Source organism: Protopterus annectens, chromosome 1.part1 (genome assembly GCF_019279795.1).
Source record: "Protopterus annectens isolate FY-2018-M chromosome 1.part1, PAN1.0, whole genome shotgun sequence".
NCBI lineage: Eukaryota > Metazoa > Chordata > Ceratodontiformes > Protopteridae > Protopterus > Protopterus annectens.
In genome coordinates, this window is record NC_056726.1 from 623,077,320 (window position 1) to 623,097,319 (window position 20,000).

The window sequence follows — 20,000 nt, forward strand, 5'->3', positions numbered from 1 at the left end:
GCTACTAATTTTGTGAGAAGGAAACATCTAAGTTTCCCTTTTGAGCCAAAAGAGACTCCGATGAGCCAACTGCTTATACATCTGACTTGAGGGTTAATCCCCAGCTAGGACGGTTTATCAATAACTGCATGGGGGATTGTGTCAAAACCCTAGGCCAGATTATGATAAGCAATGTTCACCGTCTTACCTTCATCTAGGCCCATTACATGGAAGCAATGGTCTATGACATCACAGATTGCCTATGACGTGACTATGCACATCTGATACTGTTGAATACACACTTCAATACACTCTCCACATGGGCTATAGTCCCATACAAGGGTGCACATCAACATGCACCCATCTGAGTAGAGGGGACAGCACCGAATGACTCTCCTCAACTATGAGGTGGACCAACATGTGATGATGGACTTCTTCTACATACACGCTAGTCATATTCTGGCTGTCTAACAGACATGCGAGAGCTGTTAATGCTGCATCATGTCCGCTACATGATAGATGCCCACAAAGAGGTTAGAGGGCATGCATGACGACAACAGTATAATCTTCTGGAACTTTACCAGGTCAAGGCATCTGACACAAATCCACACTGGAGGTATTCACTCAACACAGTCATGTGTGGCCATAAACAGCTATATCAACAAATGGGTAGACCAATGTGTGACTGACCCCTCTCTGGGCCAGTAATAAAGGAGCCTGAATCCTCACCACCGACACTGGAGAGGTATTTGCGCTTGGAATACAAATGGATATACTCAGTATTTCTAGATGCAGACCTATTTGCATCAACCACTGTTTCCCTTAACGGCACACAGGGAGCACACAGCCTGGGGTCAGAGTGTCTCTCTCTCGCTCTCCCCAGGTCCCCAACATGCCTCTACTGGCACTGTGAAACCAGTGCTTCGTGTAAGTAGCTGACACGCACTCAAAACTTAAATTTTCAGACACACACACCCCTGCAAAAGGCTGGCACAGATTACCTGCTCTACCAACTTGCATAGATTATAACGCAGATTTACTGCCACCAATCCGTTACTACAAGGCTCTTAAAAAAAGTATCCAATTATGTTGAGTGAAGTTAATATTAATACAAATGGTAATGCTAACCAAATAGCAAGACTTTCAGGAGTGGCCAGAGTTATCACAAAATAAATACATGCAAATACCATCAAAGCTTAAATGTTTTCTAAAAAGGCCCAGCCACAATGAAAAGTTTATAAATACATGCAAATACCATCAAAGCTTAAATATTTTCTAAAAAGGCCCAGCCACAATGAAAAGTTTATTAAATATATTTAATAATAAGAACAAGAAAATACTAAGTACATAACAGTAAACCATACAGTTCAAATCACAGGAAATATTGAAACACTTTTTTTCTTTATTTGTACGAGTCTTTCCATCAATCTATAAACTAAGCTTCACTATATTCTTGACCGAATCTAAGAGAATTACTATTCCCTAATAACTTACTTGATAGAGCAAGGAACAATGAAATATGTTAGCAGTCTTTCTAGTCAGTTTCCCCAAAACATTTTATTTATTTATTGACATTTGTTAACCGGGTTTGTCCAACTGGGCTTGTGGCCCATTTTTAGTGGAGAGCTGAGGAGAAGAGCTCCAGTAGTACATTTTAAACAAGTATAATTTTAAACAATATTGATATAATAGCAGTTATAGCAAAAAGATTCACCTATGTTGGGCTACATGCATAAAGTTAAAGTTGCATTAAAAAGAAGCCAAGTAATAATTTTACACTGATATAGTTCAATAGGTCAACAATAACAATTTTTTGTTTGTATAAAATTATGCAAATGCATAATGGACACATTGGAGAGACAGAGATGTAATGAGGTATTAAGTATGGTCCTTTTGAGGGCACATAAGGAAGACTAGGTAGGGTCATGGCAAGGGCAGGTTCTGGAATTGAGAAAATAAGCTTTTAGTTCATTTTTAAAGTGTGAGGTGTGGGAGATTGAACGTAAGTCAAGGGGAAGTTTGTTCAAAGCATGGGCAAGGGAGAGTTTGTAGAGTAGTTTGCCTACTGACCTTTTTGGGTAGTAGATATCAAGTAATTGTTTGTTAGAAGTACGGAGGGTCCAGGATGGGATGTAGACAGAGACTAAGAAAGATGGAGATGGACAGGAGGGTTTATAAAGAATAGAGTGTAGCATATGAAATTGATAAGATAGCAGAAATTGGGGAAGTTCAAGCCATTGAAGAGAGTTTAAAGAAATGCAGTGGTGCGAGTTGTATGGGGAGTCGGTAATGAATCTGGCTGTTTTATAGTATGGTAAGTCTGTTGGAGTTTGTTTAGAGTGGAGGCCTGGATATTGGTAAGAACCGGGGCGGCATACAAGAGGGAGGGGAGGAGTGCCTGGCCCAGGGTTTACTCCCTGTAAAATCTAATACCCAAGATGGCTTGCAGAATGACCTCATCTGGTCACCTGGCTCTAGGTTCTCACAGTATTCCCCTTTGAAACGGAGATATGAATTTAACACAGATGGCTACAATACACATATAAATGTTTATGGCAGTGCCTAGGGCCTCCCCTCTTTTTACTGAGCTAATGAACAAAGGCTTCTTCCAGACCCACCATCTCCCATCCAATTCAGCACTGTGGGGCGACGTTTTAATGGTTTAACTCATTTACATTTCCCTTATTTTTCTTAAAGTAAGCTGGCTGGTTCACCTCTGCTGCCCCAGTATCCTCCATTAAAACATATAAATTTAATTCAGTTACAATTAACACATGTGCATTTCTTTTCATTCCATCAGGGGGCACTGTTGATACAGTTTCAGCACACGCATCTGTACATATTAGTCTGATATACAAATGGCACAATTATTTACAAATTCCAGCTAGCTGTGCTGTCACAAGTTATACACTCGCTGCCCTACTTCTTCTGGCATAGCTGGCAGTACCTCCTATCAACACAGATGTCACACTACAGAGGGTGTGGTTCACAACTTTATTTCCTGCTTCATACTTAGACATTTCACTGCTGTACAGACACTGACTTTGGAAGATGGCATCTACTAAAGCCCAGTGTCAAGCTCCAAGAAGGACAAGTAGAGAGACCAAGATCCTCCTCTAACCTGGTAAAGCTGGCACAGAGGGTTAAGGCTCTGAGCTGCAGTTCATGTGGTACAAAGTAACTTCCGCAACCCTCATTTGGCTATAGTGTGATTTGGAGCAAGTGACTTAACCAGGCATTGCTCCCACATCACTTGGACTGCATGTCCAGTGAGCATACCTTGTTAACAGGTATTTATTTCTTTATTTCTTGGCGATTTCCAGAAATATTACTGTACTTACAAAGTGGCTGGTAACAGCAAGCCACCACAGAAAAGGCAGAGTGGAGGTGGAAGCCAAAGCAAGTATATTACCTGCAAACTGCAGAGTTTTACGATTCACGTACTGCATGTTGCACGGCTTACTACATTTTACTGTTCAACAACTGTATACCATGCAATTAAGATACATCTTTCACAAACACAGGTAAACGCTGCAGTACATACTGCAGATTAGACGGTTGTTTTAACTTACTGTTAAAATTAGCAGCTACTGCAAAAGTGTACCCTTCCTTCCTAAAAGTGACTAACAGGCAAGTTTGCTATTAAGATAAATAAATATATCTATAGCCAACGCAACACCCCACCCCTCACATGACACTGTGGTGCATCTGAAAGTATCAATTGGGAAAGATGAGTACAAATCAGGTTGTCTTGTAAACCCCATTTATACAGGAAAGGAAATGAAAGAAGATCGGGGGCTAAGCACAATACTCAAGTCTGACAGTCCAGCAAGGCCTAGTGAACTGCTTAGGCATCCATGAAGTGTAAATCCGTTACAAAAAATACAAAAAAATACATGCATGTCTTCATCAATAATGCAGAGGCCTGGCATAGGCAAGTAACTTCTTTTCCGTTTTTTTATTTATTTATTTATTTTTTTTTTAACTCTCTCTCTCTCTCTCTCTCTTCAGCTGAGGAGGAGCAGAAACAGAACTGCAACCAGGCACAGCAGAGGCTAAAGTGAAGGTACTCCTGAGTAAATAACCAAAATGATATTATAATAAAAGTAATAAAAACATTCCTACATTATTGGATATATACTAAAAAAAAAAAAATGTTGTACTACATCATATTCTACATTTGCACACACATGCATATCCACACACACAAATAATATAGATTAGATATAAATATATAACCACACAAATATTTAAACATACAAGTAGTTACCAATATAGCAGTACAATAGTAATTAAAAAGGCATAACTTTATATTTCCATAAGAACGTTAAAAACAACTGCAGCCAAAAGTAAAGAATGTACTTGGTAGCAGTTTGCAAAGTAAATCAGTAAACGGCAAGTAATTTCTGTCGATAACACAGCATGTTTAGACAACTTACTATTTGTTTTAGTCTCCATGTCCCCCATCCCCCTTATGTTCCTTTTTCCACAGGTCTAAAGTTCACCAGACACCCCAGGCTTGTGCAGTTCAAGTCAGGAAATGCTCACCACCTCAGTCTACCCATCAGGGTACATCTTCACAGGATTGGGTCAGTGCTCTGCCCCTGTCGGTGACCCAGTGAGTGGTAGCCTTAAAAGCCGCAAACATCACTAGCTTCAGCATCTGGTAAAGGCAACGGTTGAGTGGGCTTAGCAAACACCTTCAAACAGAAACTCTTCTCCAGCAAGAAGACTCGCTGACCTGGTCAGCTCAGACCACCAAGCCACTGGAGGCTCAACACTCGCATCTACATAACAGACGGAGGATAAAACTTTATGTACTCACTAGAACGTTCCATCTGAGTAGTTGTACTTAATTCGTCTTCAACCTGTGGGTTACGGATCCGTATCGGGTCAGAGCAGACAACTTTGCTAGCATCAGCTCCGAGCTCCAAACTCCTTCCCTTACCCATAATACACCTCCACTGCCTTCCATCCCCAGATCGAGTTTGTTGAACTTATACAGAGAGCCCAACTTGATACATTTACTTGTGACCTATACTATAGCCCGTAGGCTGATCATGCGCCAAGGTCTGGGGGAAGGAGGGAGAGACGGTTGAAGACAAATGAAGTACAACTACTCAGAGGGAACGTTATGGCGAGTACATAACTTCTTTATCTGAAGTAGTTTACTTCAAATCGGTCTTCAACCTGTGGGACAGAATGCCCAGCTACTAAACTCCTGGGAGGCCCTCATGGAAGGATATTCCGGAGCACCGCGGAACCAAAGGATGCTCTCCTTCTGGAAGTCAAATCCAATTTGTAATGAGAAATAAATGTATGAGACGAGTACCAAGTAGCTGCAGAACAAATGTCATCCAAAGACGCTCTGAACCAAAAGGCTGCAGACCTAGTGGAATGAGCTTTTTACCTGACCTGGAGGAGACATGCCTCTGTCCTTGTAGAACTGCAGGATGCATGCAGAAATCCATCCTAGCTACAGTGACCTTGGAGACTGTTTCCTTCTATAAAGCCTTTTTTGGGGAGACCTAACAACTGATCAGATTTACAGAAATTTTTTGTCCTGTGCAAGTAGAATCGTAACTTTCTATGAAGATCCAACATGTGGAGTTTGTATTCCATCTTGTTCATAAAATTAAGAAAAAACTCAGGCAAAATTGATCATCTGATTGATGTTGACTGGTGATGCCACCTTAGGAAGAAAGGATGGATTGGTTCGAAGGGAAACCCGTCTGAAAAATCATGTACGGAATTTTGATGGACAAGCCCTGTAATTCGGAAACCCTTCTTGCAGAGGCAAGAGCCACCAGAAGAGCCGTTTTCCAAGATAAAAATTTTAGATCTGCAGTTGCAGCAGACTCGAAAGGCAGAACGACCAAAGCTTGAAGAGCCATACTAAGGTCCCTAGGGGGAACATGAGCACTGACCGGGCGGCGTAACAAAAAGGTGCCTTTGATAAAGGCTTTACACAGTCTGGAAGAGGCTAAGGAGGCAGAATTTTCACCCACATGAAAATGAGAAATGGCAGCCAGCTGAACTATGACAGTAGAAGAAAGTACAGTTTTGTACCTACCATAAATGTAGATGTTCGAAGATCCACATTGCTGCAGTCCTTACACTTGGGTAGTCCGCTGTCCTCGGTCGGCCCGAATATCAAAGTATAAGGCTGACGTCGGTCAAGGCGCATTTGACTGACATCAGGACGTCAGGGTACAAATGCGCATGACCGACGTCATATCCTCAGTCTTTTCTTGCCCCAGATGTCGGAAGACCCTAAAAATAAAGGTCAAAACCAAAAGACAGCAAACAACCAACCAACCACCCTTGCACTAACTATATGTACAATATATATACAATATACACAATATGTACAACCCAACCCACACAACCACCTCTAACTGCAGAGGGGAAGGAGGGAGGGTAAATTGGACTGCAGCAATGTGGATCTTTGAACATCTACATTTATGGTAGGTACAAAACTGTACTATGTTCTTCATCTCACATTGCTGCAGTCCTTACACTTGGGTAGAATCCCAAAGCAGAGGTAAGGGAGGATGGCTAACTACAAGGAAGCAGGAGCTGCCAAAATGCCCTGCAAAACAGCAGTGGCAAAACCAGCCCTGGATTTAGAGTACAGTGGCAGGTGATAATGCCTAGAGAAAGTATGCACTGAACTCCAAGTAGCTGCCTCCAAAATATCCTTGGTTGCCACCCCTCAAAAAGCTGTTGAAGTGGCAGTAGCCCTAGTGGAATGAGGCCTAATCCCAGCTGGAACTTCCTTGCCATGATGGGAATAACAGAAAGCAATGCAAAACCCAATCCACTTAGAAATAGTTTGTTTTGACACAGGCTTGCCCTGAGAACTCAAAGCAAAAGAAACAAACAACTGCTGAGACTGCCTGAACCCTTTAGTTCTGTCCAAATAATAACGCAACTGCCTGTGTACATCTAAAGTGTGCAAAATCTTTTCCCCTTTATTTTGGGGATTTGCATAAAAGTAGGCAAATGAATAGTTTGGTTTAAAGCCACACTAGAAACCACCTTAGGCATAAAGGAAGGATTAGTACGTAATGATACCCTATCCTTATGGAAAATCAAAAAAGGCTCAACCGCCATAAGGGCCTGCAATTCAGAAACCCTTCTTGCAGATGTAATTGCCAACAAAAAAGCAGTCTTCCATGATAAATATTTCAACTCAGAAGTAGCTGCAGGCTCAAAAGGTTGTAGAGTGAGTTTCTCCAACACAAAATTGAGATCCCAAGCAAGAGTAGGAGCTCTTCGTGGGGGTCTTATATTCTTTGCCCCTCTAAGAAATTGCTTGAACAAAGGATGAGAAAACAATGGTGGGTCACAATCATAGTGAGCCGAAATTGCTGCAGCATGAACCTTAATAGAAGAGAAAGACAAACCTTTGTCCAATAACTCAGTAAGATATTGAAGAGCCACACTCAAATTAGGCTCAGAAACATCAAAATCTTGCTGCACTCCAAAATAAAAATCTCTTCCATTTATCTGCGTACACTTTCCTTGTACTAGGCCTTCTAGCTTCCAAAATCACATTCAAAACTTGTTGTGGAAGTTGAGACCCTCTATGGTTCAAAACAGAATATGCCAGGCTGTTAGGTGAAGAGAGTGAAGTTTGACATTCAGCAAATGGCTGTCCTCCTGTGACAACAGGTGTGGAATCGAAGGCAAAGGCCATGGAGGCTTCCGTGCCAGACTTCTCAATAATGGGTACCAGTGCTGTCGAGGCCAATCTGGAGCTATTAAAATCATCCTTGGCTTGTCCTGTCTGACCTTTAGAAGTACCTTTGGGAGGAGAGGCAGAGGAGGAAAGGCATACACATGAAGATTGCTCCAATTGAAAGAAAGAGCATCCACTTTCCAAGCTGTGGGATGAAACCTTTTGTGCAAAACTTTGGCAGCTGATGGTTTAGTGGAGAAGCGAACAGATCTATGTCTGGAGTTCCCCATGACACTGTCAATTTCTGAAATACATGAGGATCCAATTTCCACTCATGGGGATCCATAATTCGTCTGCTCAACACATCTGCTAAGGAGTTCTGTGCTCCTGGCAGAAACCTTGCCTGAAGATTGAGCTGTAAACTGAGAGCAGTCTCCCACAAAATCATTGCTTGCCTGCATAGAGGATAAGAATGCGTTCCCCTTGCTTGTTGATGTACCACATGACAGTTGTGTTGTCTGTTAGAATCAACACCTGCCCTGGAAGAAGTAAATCCTTGAAAGCCACCAATGCAAATTGGACTGCTAACATCTCCTTCAGGTTGATATGTAGATGTTGTAGTCTGGCAGGCCACTTGTCTTGTATCCACTTTCCATTTAGATGAGCTCCCCAAGCTTTGTCTGAGGCATCTGTCGTTAAAATCTGACTCGCCTCTGGCCGGGTCACAGAGAGTCCCTTGTTTAGGTGACATTCCTGAGCCCACCACAAAAATTCCTTTTGAATGCAAGGTATTATTTGAATGACAGTGTCCAGATCCTGGCAGTGCTGCGTCCATACATTTTTGAGATACCATTGTAGCTTCCTCATATGCAGTTTGGCATTGGGAAGCACCAGAATACAAGATGCCATGAACCCTAAGGCTTGAAGGACTGTCCTTGCAGTCAGCCCGGACTGATGAGATAGTTGATGGAAGTAAAGGGATAGACTCTTTTGTTTGTCCGGGGTTAAAAGGCCATCTGGGATGCTGTATTCAGTCTCACACCCAGAAAGCACATGTCCTGAGAGGGTACTAGACTGGACTTTATTTCGTTCACAGAATACCCTAGGCATCTTAGCACTGCTATCACATAATCCAAATGATGAAGAAGCTCTTCCCTTCCTTGAGCCAGAATCAGGCAGTCGTCCAAATAAGGATAGATCTGTATTCCTTTTAGCCTGAAGAAAGCTATCACTGGAGCCAGAACTTTCGTGAACACTCTGGGCGCAGTAGATAAGCCAAAGGGCAATGCAGAGAACTGATAGTGAGAAGCCCCAGCTCGAAAACGCAGATACTTCCTGCAACTTAGTCTGATAGGAACATGAAGGTAAGCCTCCTTGAGATCCAAAGTCACCATCCAATGATCCTTGCCCAGCAGAGGTAAAAGCTGCTGCAACGTCAACATTTTGAACTTGGGAATGTCCAGATAAGTGTTGAGGATAGATAAATCCAAAATTGGTCTCCACGTGTTCCCCTTCTTTGGTACTAGGAACAGGCGAGAATAAAATCCTAGGCCCACTTCTGGCATAGGGACCGGCTGTATGGCCCCTATTTGGAGCAACAGAGAAACCTGCTTGTGAGCCTCTATTCTTTGTTGAGGAGGAACGTCTGGCATGCCTTTGAAAGGAGGCAAGGTATGGAAATAAAACCTGTAGCCGTGGTGTATGATATCCAGTACCCATCTGTCTTGGGTAATTAAACTCCAATTTTCTTTGAAAAGTGCCAACCTTCCTCCCAAAGGTGCTGCCAGACGAGAAGGCTCTGGCAGCTGAAAAGGTAGGTCATTGGGTCTGTTTACGAAAGGACTGACCCCTGCCCTCACCTGAAGACTGTGCAGGAGAACTCCCTGTTCTAGGCCTGAAAGAGCCCTGAGCTCTCCCCCTACCACGTCTAGATCTACCCCTAGACTGGGAATCATAAGAAGGATACGTCCACCCCTTAGCAGGCCAATTTCTACTAAACTTTGGAGGTTGGACCTGCAAAAAATCTTTAACAGTCTGCATAGACTTAGCCTTGTCCTCCATTTTCTTTAAAACTGTCTCAACAGGAGAACCAAACAACACATCAGATTGTAAAGGAGCATCTAAAATCCTTGTTTTAACATGATCAGACAAATTCTGATCCCGTAGCCAGGCGTGCCTGCGAAGAACTGACCCAGTGGCAGCCACCCTAGACGAGGCCTGTACAGCATCAAAACCACATTGCAAATAATGCTTACCCACCTGTTCAGAAACATGCACTAAATCTTGCAACTCTTTACAATCAATACCTACTGCCAGAGCATCAACCTTAGACTTCAATTGTGAAAGGAGATAGTTCTGGTATTTCAACATGTGAAACTGGCAATTCAAAGCCCTCATAGCAAGAGTGGAAGAAGTATAAACTTTCTTTCCCCATCTATCCAAGGCCCTAGCCTCTTTGTCTGCAGGAACCGGATTCTTAACAACTGAAGCCTTAACACCTTTAGGCCCCTGACTAACAGTTTCTGGGTCTGCCCTAGGACTCTTAAAAAGATACTTATGAGCTTCAGGCACCCTGTAATACCTATCCGGCTTAACAGGAGCAGGAGGCAAAGAATCAGGATTAAGAGAAGCCTCTGTAAAAACATCTTCAACTACATCCAAAACAGGAGGTATAGCCAAAGGCCTATGCTGGGGTAAAAACAAAAATTCCCTAAGCCTTTTCCTGGAATCAGAGAAGTCCTGACCTTCCCACTTAAAATGCTCCCTCATGGAATGAAGAGTTTCTGAAAAAGAAAAATCCTCAGGAGGAGAAGCAGAAGAAGTAGAATCATCTACATCAGAATCAGAATAAGGAGAGTACTCCTGCAAGTCTTCAGCCGAAGACTCTGAAACATCTGAAGCCTGCTCAAAACCCCCCAGCTCAGGCTCCATCCTAGGTCTCTTATCAGGAGGGGCATAGAACCCTAATCAAAGTAATCAAATCTTCTGCCATTTTAAGCATATGCTTCTTGGGCACAGTACCTGAAGAGCTAGGGGTAACACCAACTGAAGCCAAACCTGGCCTGCCCCTGGGAGAAGCCTTTGAAACAGAAGGAGAGGGCCTAGCCACCCTAGGAAGGGAGGGGAGTATAGTAACCTGAGAAGCCCCCTCAGCCTGACTTGCCTCCTGAGAGGCCACATCTTGCAATAATAAGGTCTCACCCTGGGAACACAAAGAAACCTCCGGTGGAGCCACCGGCTCCACCGACACCTCTAAAGAACCGGCGTCCGGTACAGACGGTTCTTCTAGCCTAGGTTTAACTGCCTTGTCCTTGCGCTTCTTGAAGAAGCGGGCCGGAGCATCCGGCGGCATTTTATAATTACACCGCTTCCCAAAGACTAACCTTGCACAATCCAATCTCCTCTTTATAGTGCGTTTATTAAATCTAGCACAAGAGCGACAGCCAACAACGTCATGCTCAGGCCCTAAGCAAGGAATACACAAAGTATGATAATCTCTATGCGGTATCTGTTTCCCACAAGAAATGCAATTATTGACTTTTTCTGACATCCGATAAATCACTGAGGCAAGAAAAAACTAAAATATTCCCCAACGGGGTACTTAGCCAACTTTGAACTCGGTCAGAAACTTCGAAATCGAAAAATCTCAGAACGCCAACCGGCACTTGCAATGCTGCTTCTGCATCGGACCATGCGGCAAAAAAGACTGAGGATATGACGTCGGTCATGCGCATTTGTACCCTGACGTCCTGATGTCAGTCAAATGCACCTTGACAGACGTCAGCCTTATACTTTGATATTCGGGCCGACCGAGGACAGCGGACTACCCAAGTGTAAGGACTGCAGCAATGTGAGATGAAGAACATCTAGCTCTGTGCTGGAAAATACCAGCTAGAAAATCAAGAATGGAGGAAATCGGAGCCGTGAAAGGGTCTAAACTCCTTTGAGAGGCCCAGAAAGAAAATTTCCACTTGCTGCGATAAACCTTCCTGGTCGAAGACTTATGAGCAGCTACTAAAATAGATCTAACTGAAGAGGATAGTCCGGGAGTGCTAGCAATCACAGGAACTGGAGCAGCCAAGCCATGAGCTTCAGGTTGTCCAGACTGATGAGGCACCCCCGAAGGGTGTGAAATTAAACTTTGAATGGGATCTGGGATCCAAGGTGGAGCCAGAAGGCGAGACCAAAGGAAGGGAAACCATACATGGTGAGGCCAGAATGGGGCAATGAGGATCACTTTGCTCCCCAGTCGACAAGCTTTCTGCAGAAACCTCGGAATGAGAGGTAATGGTGGGTAAGCATACAAAAGACCGGGAGGCCAAGTATGAGCTACAGCATCTCTGGGGGACTCCCCCGGCAGGGGATCAGAGTGAAAAACTTGCTGCACTTCGCATTGGAAGGAGATGCGAAGAGATCGCAGCAAGTTTGACCCCACTCGCTGAATATCTGTTCCGCTACTCACAGATTCAGAGACCACTCGTAAGGCATCAGAATGGTCCAACTTAACCTGTCCGCTAGAATGTTGGACTACCCCAGAATGTGCATTGCGATGAGAAAGCGACCGGTGGAGATAGCCCATTCCCACACACTCATGGCCTCATGACAAAGGGGGTAAAGATCTGGTCCCTCCGAGTTTGTTGATCTACCAGACCACTGACATGTTGTCTGACTGAACAGCAATCGTGCCCAGAGGAAGAAAGGCATGAAGGGCCTGCAGCGCTAGAAGCACCGCCCTCATCTTTAGGAGATTTTTATGCAAGCTGGTCTCTAGGGGGGGACCACAGGCCTTGGACTGTCCTGCCCGAACAATGCCCCCCCCCACCTGAGCTGGGAGGCATCCTTGGTCACTGTGGTTTGGGCAGGAACAAAGGGTCATCTGTGCAAAATGCCCACCATACATGAGGGACAACCGACACACTCGACTGAGTTGAATAGGATAAGTCAATGGCAGTTCCAACAGGGACCACTGAACCACTAGAGTCCACTGTAGAATCCTCATGTGTAACCGAGCATACGGGAGAAGAGTTATGGTCACCACCATAGAGCCTAGGGCACAGATTCTGCCATTGGAAGAAGAGAACGGTAGATCAGGGAGACATGCATCCTCTGGTTTTGAACTCTCTCCGAGGACAGGAATATTTTGCACTGAAGAGCATCTATCTAGGCCCAATGCAGTCTATCACCTGTACAGGACCTAGGAGAGATTTGGATGCATTGATTGTGATCCCCAAACGCAGGGCAAGTGTCAGGAAATAATCCCTGGTTTGGTAGTAGGAGCAGTGAGGAGCCAATCATCCAGGTCGGGATAGACATGAATCCCCTGAAGCCTCAGGTGAAACGCAATGACCACCATCACTTTGGTAAACACCCTGGAGGCTGTGGTGAGACCAAAGTGTAGGGCTCAAAATTGGTAATTATCGACTCCTAGCCAGGAGTGAAGGAACTTCCTGTAGCTTCTGTGCATTTTTGCGTGATAGTAAGCATCCTGGAGGTCTAACGAGCACATCCAGTCACTCTCTTGCAGGTATGGCATGATGGACTGTAACGTGGCCATCCGGAACTTCTCTTTGGCAACTGACAGGTTCAGGGTAGAGAGGTCCAGAATGGGCCTCAAGTCCCCCATTTCTTTGGCACCAAAAAGACCCTGGAGTAGAAGCCCGATCCAGACGGACCTGGGGGTACGATTTTGATGTGTCGTTTTACTACCAGCTTGGAAATTTCCTGTGCCGCTGCCTCCCTTTGCGTGGGTGGTATGTCTGGGAGGTGACTGGGAGATATGGGGGAACCCACAAAGGGGATAGAGTATCCTCTGGATATGATTTGAAGTACCCAGTGGTACACTGTTATGGACTCCCATGCCGCTGGGTGCAAGGACAATAGTCCCCAGACTGTCTCTAGAGTAGAGTAGAGCAGTCCCCCTCAGGGTTGCTGACCGGGTCTGTTAGAGAAAGGTTCTCGAGACCCGAAGTTCCACGGACCCCCTCTGCCTCTAGGCCGGCGTCCAATTTGTCCCCCTCTGCCTATGGGGGAAGAAGAGCCCAGAGTGTCCCAGGAATATTGAGACTTCCGGAACCACATCTTCTTTTGCCCTCTCTGGTTCTGAGAAAAGAACCTTTGAGGGTTAGAGAAGCAAATCCCATCCTTCTCACTCTGGACCAATGTCTCAACGGTCTTACCGAAGAGTGTAGAGCCATCATAAAGGGCATTGACAAACAATGCCTTGAAGGGCATGGAAAACTGACACAGCCTGAGCCAAGTGTTATGCCTCATGGACACGCCGGATCCAGCCGACCTAGCCACTCCTTCCGTTGCATGTGAGAGGAGTCGCATGGACGTGTTAAAGTGGCCATCCTCGTGGAGAATGAAGCCTGGTCGTCCTGCAACATGGACTGGGGGGGGGGGTGGACTCCTCCAGCTCCTTTACTAGATCGGCTTGGGGTCTAGTGACATGGGCCAAATAATTCAGTGTCCTGATTGAAAAGGCAGTCCATCATCCGTGACTCTCGGTCAGGAGGGTGGACCGAGGAACTCTCCTGGGCAAGTTCCTTCCTAGTGGCTGCTGCTACCACCATGGCATCCACGGGGGAGCCCTTATTCCAAGATGGCCTATCAATTGGGGGGGGGGGCTCAGGATTTTATCGGGTCACTTTGCGATAAGCTCCATGGTGTCAGTTTCTTTCCATGCCCGCGATGTGACCAAATCCCCCAAAGGATCCGTGGGAGGGGACACGCAGGAAGTAGACGGGCCCGTGCTGAAAGCCTCCAGGAACACAGACTCATCAGAAGATGGTTTGGGGGGAGACCAACCTCCCCAATGGCGCAGGATCTCCAGGAGGTCTCCAAAGGAGACATCCTCAGGAGGTGACCTTGGGGAACCCTCTCCATCATCTAAGTCAGTGCCCTCGGTGGGAGACTTGGGGGAGTCCAAGTGGCTCCCCTTGCACATATGCTTGAGGCACACATCTCCGGTGGGGCGCTCGCAAGCCATGTGTTCCTTGGGAGAAACAGTCTAGGGCTCTTTTGAGCACGGGCTGTCCCTCTGTTAAGACAATGGGGACTGTAGACAGAGCAGAGGAAGCAATCAGGGGCTCTCGATCCAACGGAGAGAACCTTTTCTACCACACTGAATGCCGAAGGAAAGTGAACCTCCAGAGAAACCAATAAGAAGGTCTGCCTCCATGGGTCGGACAAGAGACTCTGAGCCGGGCCAGAGGTGGACAGAGCTCAGAGGATGGGTACCTGGCATGACAAAGTCGGAGCCGGTGAAAAGGTTTCCACTCCCTCTGATCCCACACCCAAGCTCCGGCTCCTAGCGCAGCTTGGATCCGAGCTGGTTGGATCCAAAACACTCCACATCGGCACAGACGCCCTGACCAAAGCCAGCCCCGGATCAAAGTACTCCGAAGCCGAAGGTCGGATCAAAGAAATGGGTTGAAAGAAAGGAAGTGATCTCCCCCCTCTAGAGGGAGGGGGGGCTAGCAAGACCCCCATCTCGATCTGTGTATGGACAAAGTGCCTCATCATCTTATCCAGATCCATATCAGACAAGGAGCAGGTTGACCGTGACGAGGCCATGGACTCTGACCTGGTGGGTCTGGGTACCGAGGCCAGAGAGGGGCCGTGTCTCCGTCTCCAGGAAGAACCTCTGATATCAGAGCAGAGGGGAGTCATGGGTCCGTGGAGTTTTACTTGGAGAAGAGAGGTCCAGGGACCTCTTCCTCTTTTCCCCTCATCTTCGACTCTCTCTCCCTTTCTCTCTCTTCTGCTCCACTACCACAGGCTTTGGTACAGGAGGCCGAGTCCCAGGGGAGAAGCCAGAGGAAGAAAGGAGGGAGAGGCTGCCACAGCAGCCGCTGTGATCGAAGCCGAAGATGAGGAAAGAGGATCGGAAGGAGGAAGAAGACCTTTGAGGGCCAACTTGGCCTTCCTATCCTTTAGGGCGTGGGGGTTGAGGCCAGCACAAATACTACACTCCACACTCAGGTGGGCCACACCCCAGCACAAAACACACAGTGTGGCCATCCTCTGGGGAGAGCTTATGGCCACACACTGTGCAGCGCTTGAAAAACAAGCTTTTCAGCCATCCTAAATAAAGAAAGATAGCCTTAGAAGAAGAACAGGCAAGATCTTTCTAAATAAAGACACACACACACACTCGCTACAGAGAACACTGAGGGGGGAGGGGAAGCTACTACCTATACCACAAAACAAACTAACTACCTAAAACCACTAACACTCGGCGCACCAAGCAAGGGGAGGAAAAAGGGGACCTATACTAACACTACTCTGAAGAAAATTTAACTACTCACAGAATGTTTTAAACCCACTGAAAGTTGGAGCTCAGAAGACACAATGTAAAGCAAATCGCAGCAAACAAGATCTGGGGATGGAAGGCAGTGGAAGCGTATTATGGGTAAGGGGAGTTTGGAGCTCAGAGCTGATGCTAGGAAAGTTGGTGGCTTGGATCGGATACAGATCCGTAACCCACAGATCGAAGACCAAATTAAGTAAAACTACTTCAGTGCTTGATATCACAGAGCTCCACTGAGTGATCTACCTCCTAGGTCGGCTAATGGATGACTACCACAACCAAATATACAAGATTTTTCAAATAAACAACATCAAGGAGTATATTTGCACCAACCACTCGTGGTTACCTCCTCTGTTGGAATACAACCATCTGTCCTTCTGTTGAACAAACAGTTCCTTTCACAAATTTCCACCAAACACTTCCAAACTAACTTTATTTCATTGAGCGTAACAGCCAACATATATTAGTATTTGTGCCCCAAGGCACAAAGAAGTGAATCCTGCTGTCCGCTCCAATATACTATGAAGCAAACAGGACTTGAATCTCCTCTCGCAAATGTTGCGACCAGCTGTCTTTACCTCTAAACTGAACAGTATTTTTCAAGGATTTCCGACGACTATAAACGGCTTGAATTATTTATTGTTGCACAAAACAATCAATAAAATGCTTGTACCTCCTGAGGCACGGAGGTTCAGCCAACTAAACACAACAAACGTACTATAAACGTAAAACAAATAAATAATGAAAACTTATTGATGCGCTAAGTTTAGCGTATGCTGTGTGTGAAACACGTCAATTCAAAATACGCTAACTTGATGAATTGCCCATAAAAAATTACCTGGAATGCTACTAATAATCCAATGAACTTCGCTTGGCTTTCACTCAACAGATCTTGAGCTTCCTCAGAACATCCCAGTGTAAAAACCTCCATCTTTTAAAACTTTTTTGGCGCAAATTTCAAACCAGGTCACAACTTAAAGCTACAATATGTTTTCAAAAATAATTATCTATACTAATAAGAATAGATGTACAACAAATTACCACTCCACAGTATACATTCCTAACCAACCATACTATCCAATTTATATACAATATAAAATAATGAAATGATGTATATTGTATAAATATAAATAAAAATATAAAAATAAAAATGAAAGTACGTGTGAATAAAAATGCATTCCCATAGCAATAGTTGTACATGCTCATATGTTTGATGGCTCATAATTCTGTTTGAAACTACTATAATTTCAACATATACACCATTCTAATTTGATACTGTCTAGTGGACTGTGGAACACCCTTAGAATTTATGCATATGTAAATGTTTAAACATATTTGTGCTACGTATTGACTTCTAATATGGCCTTTAGGGAGATGTTATCATTTAAACCTGGTGGAGTGGTGGCATCTACAAATATTTGCCACCATGCTTCTCTATAACTTAGTACTTTCTTGTTGTCTCCTCCCCTGGGATCATGTCTAACACTAACAGGCCAAATTTGAAATGATGTTCCTCACCTCTAATTTCTGTGTGTTTATACAGTGCATTTCTGTTGTCCTTTTTCTTTATACATTTATGTTCATAAATTCGCTTTTTTAAACTTCTCTCTGTTTTTCCCCACATAAAAATTAAAACACATTTGACATATTGCAATATATATTACCATTCTAGTGTTACAATTGCCCTTAATAAATCTAATATTAGATCTCATTGCATTGTTTAACACTAGTTCTTTGTTCTCAATGTACCTACATTGACTACACGCACTACACTTGGATGTGTGTTCGTTACTATATGTAGATACCTCCTTATTGTACAAAGTTCCCTTTTCTATAATTCTTTTGATATTAGCGCCCATCTTGAATACAAAACCTGTTTTTTCTCCTATTACATTGTTTATTGTCACATCGTTGTACATAATGTGCCAATGATTCTTAATGCTTTGTATAATATAATTAACATGTGGACTGTAAGTTAAAATCAAAGCCCTGCTCTTGCTTTCATTTTGTTCACTAAATTTAGCCATTTCTTGCTGAGTTGGATTTATGTTGTTGTTTCCTAAACCTAATAATAGCTTGTAAATATTATTCCAAAGACTTTTAACATACGTGTCAACGTCATTCAATAACCTTGATGGATATCCCCTGTCTAAAAACATCTTGTGTATAAATTTGATCTCCTCTTCTAATGTATTGAACGCAGTTGTCATTCTTATAGCTCTTATACATTGGCCTTTATATATATTCCTCTTTATTTTTTCAGGATGGCAACTTGAATATGATAAATAATCATTAGAAAAGGTATCTTTTCTATAAATTCTAGAATGCAATACACCCCCATCTTTGTAAACTAAAGCATCCAAATAGGGTAAGCCAATCTTATTGTAAGCGTATGTAAATTTCAAAAAGTCACTGCTCTGATTAAGATAGCGAATAAACTCAAGTAGTTCCTCTTCACCTGATTTCCATATAATGTAAATATCATCCAAAAATCGAACGTAATGTACAATGTGTTGAGAATATGGACTGGTAAAAAAGGTTGGTATCTTCCCAGTCAAGCATGACCAGGTTGGCATATATGGGAGCACAAGCTGCTCCCATAGCTACCCCCCTGGTCTGCCGAAAATACTCTCCCTCAAAATAAATGAAATTATAATCCAAGATGATATCCAACATTTCTATTAACAAACTCACTTCATCCCACTCAATTCCAGCATATTTCCTAATACTGTTAGCAAAAGCCTCTAAACCTTCGATTTTTGGTATACAGGAGAAGAGGTCAATGACATCAATGGTAACAAACATGTAATCATCATTCCATTTTTGTTTAGGGTAATTTCTTAGGAAATCTTTTGCTAAATGGGGTACGTATTTATAAATATGTTTCAATTTAATGTCTATATATTTGCCCATAAAACACATTTTCGATTTACTTCCGGAAATTATTGGTCGGAAGAGCGGGTCTAATGTATTTTTATGAATTTTTGGTATGCCCACTATGGTAGCCAACCTAGGACTCTTTACTTTGATAAACTTGTAAATATCTTTGTCTATTCTACCATCAATTAAAAATTCTTTAACTGTCTACCCTCTGGTGTGCTATATTAATTTCATTCAAGGAAATAACGGCAAAATTTCCCGAATTGTATAATATTTGATGTATCTTATTACTGTATTTCAAATAATCATAAATTACAAACCCCCCTCTCCCTTATCCGGTTTCATAACCCTTAAATTGTTGTTCGTCTGAATCTCCTTAAGTAATTTCCTTTCTTCTGTGGTTAGATTATTCTCCTGGGTGACTTTCTTCTGCAAATTGTATAACCTGTACATGTCCTTAGATACAACTCTTTCGTAAACATCTACTGTAGGATGCTGTATTGGCACAAATGTGCTGGGAACTTTAAATTCTTTAATTTCAGATGATTCATATTGTTTAATAAACTTATTAGGTGATTTACTAAAAAAGATAGCTAAATTTAATTTTCTAGTGAACTTCTTTAGTTCCATAATATTATCTACTAATTGAAATTTAGATGTAGGTACAAATTTCATACCTTTTGAAAATAAGGTGAAATGTAATTTAGTAATTTCAATGTTGGCATGATTGTATATATTGAAACCGTTCCATGTATAAATTAACCCATTATTAACCACTTCATTACATAAAGTTCCTTCGCTATCTCTCCCCTATGTCACCTTTGGTTCCTGAAGTTGTATCTGTTTGACTGCTGATTTCTTCCTTTTTGATTCCAATAATGGTCTCCCCGAGGGTTGTAATCCCTCAGAAAATGAGTTGTTTCTTCTATAGTTTTATCACATCTACTTGACTAATTAAATTTCGATCGTCCTAGTTCATCTTTTTCTTCTATCCTTTGATTTTTCATCCCCCAAAGATATACTTTCTTATTCTCATAATGCTCCAAGTCTCTCTATTTTTTTATGCTTTGTCTCACCCAAAGTGCGTATATATTTCTCAGCTAAAACATACTGATTGTTGTACATCCTCTCCCACTCAAAGAGTAA

At 43.4% G+C, this 20,000-nt stretch overlaps 1 protein-coding gene across 1 annotated transcript in view; it reads right to left on the minus strand.

Annotated features, from left to right (window-relative positions):
* The window catches only part of LOC122814914 (probable ATP-dependent RNA helicase DDX43), a 1,494,383-nt gene that overhangs the window by 1,395,225 nt on the left and 79,158 nt on the right, over positions 1–20,000 (minus strand). The window lies entirely within an intron of this gene.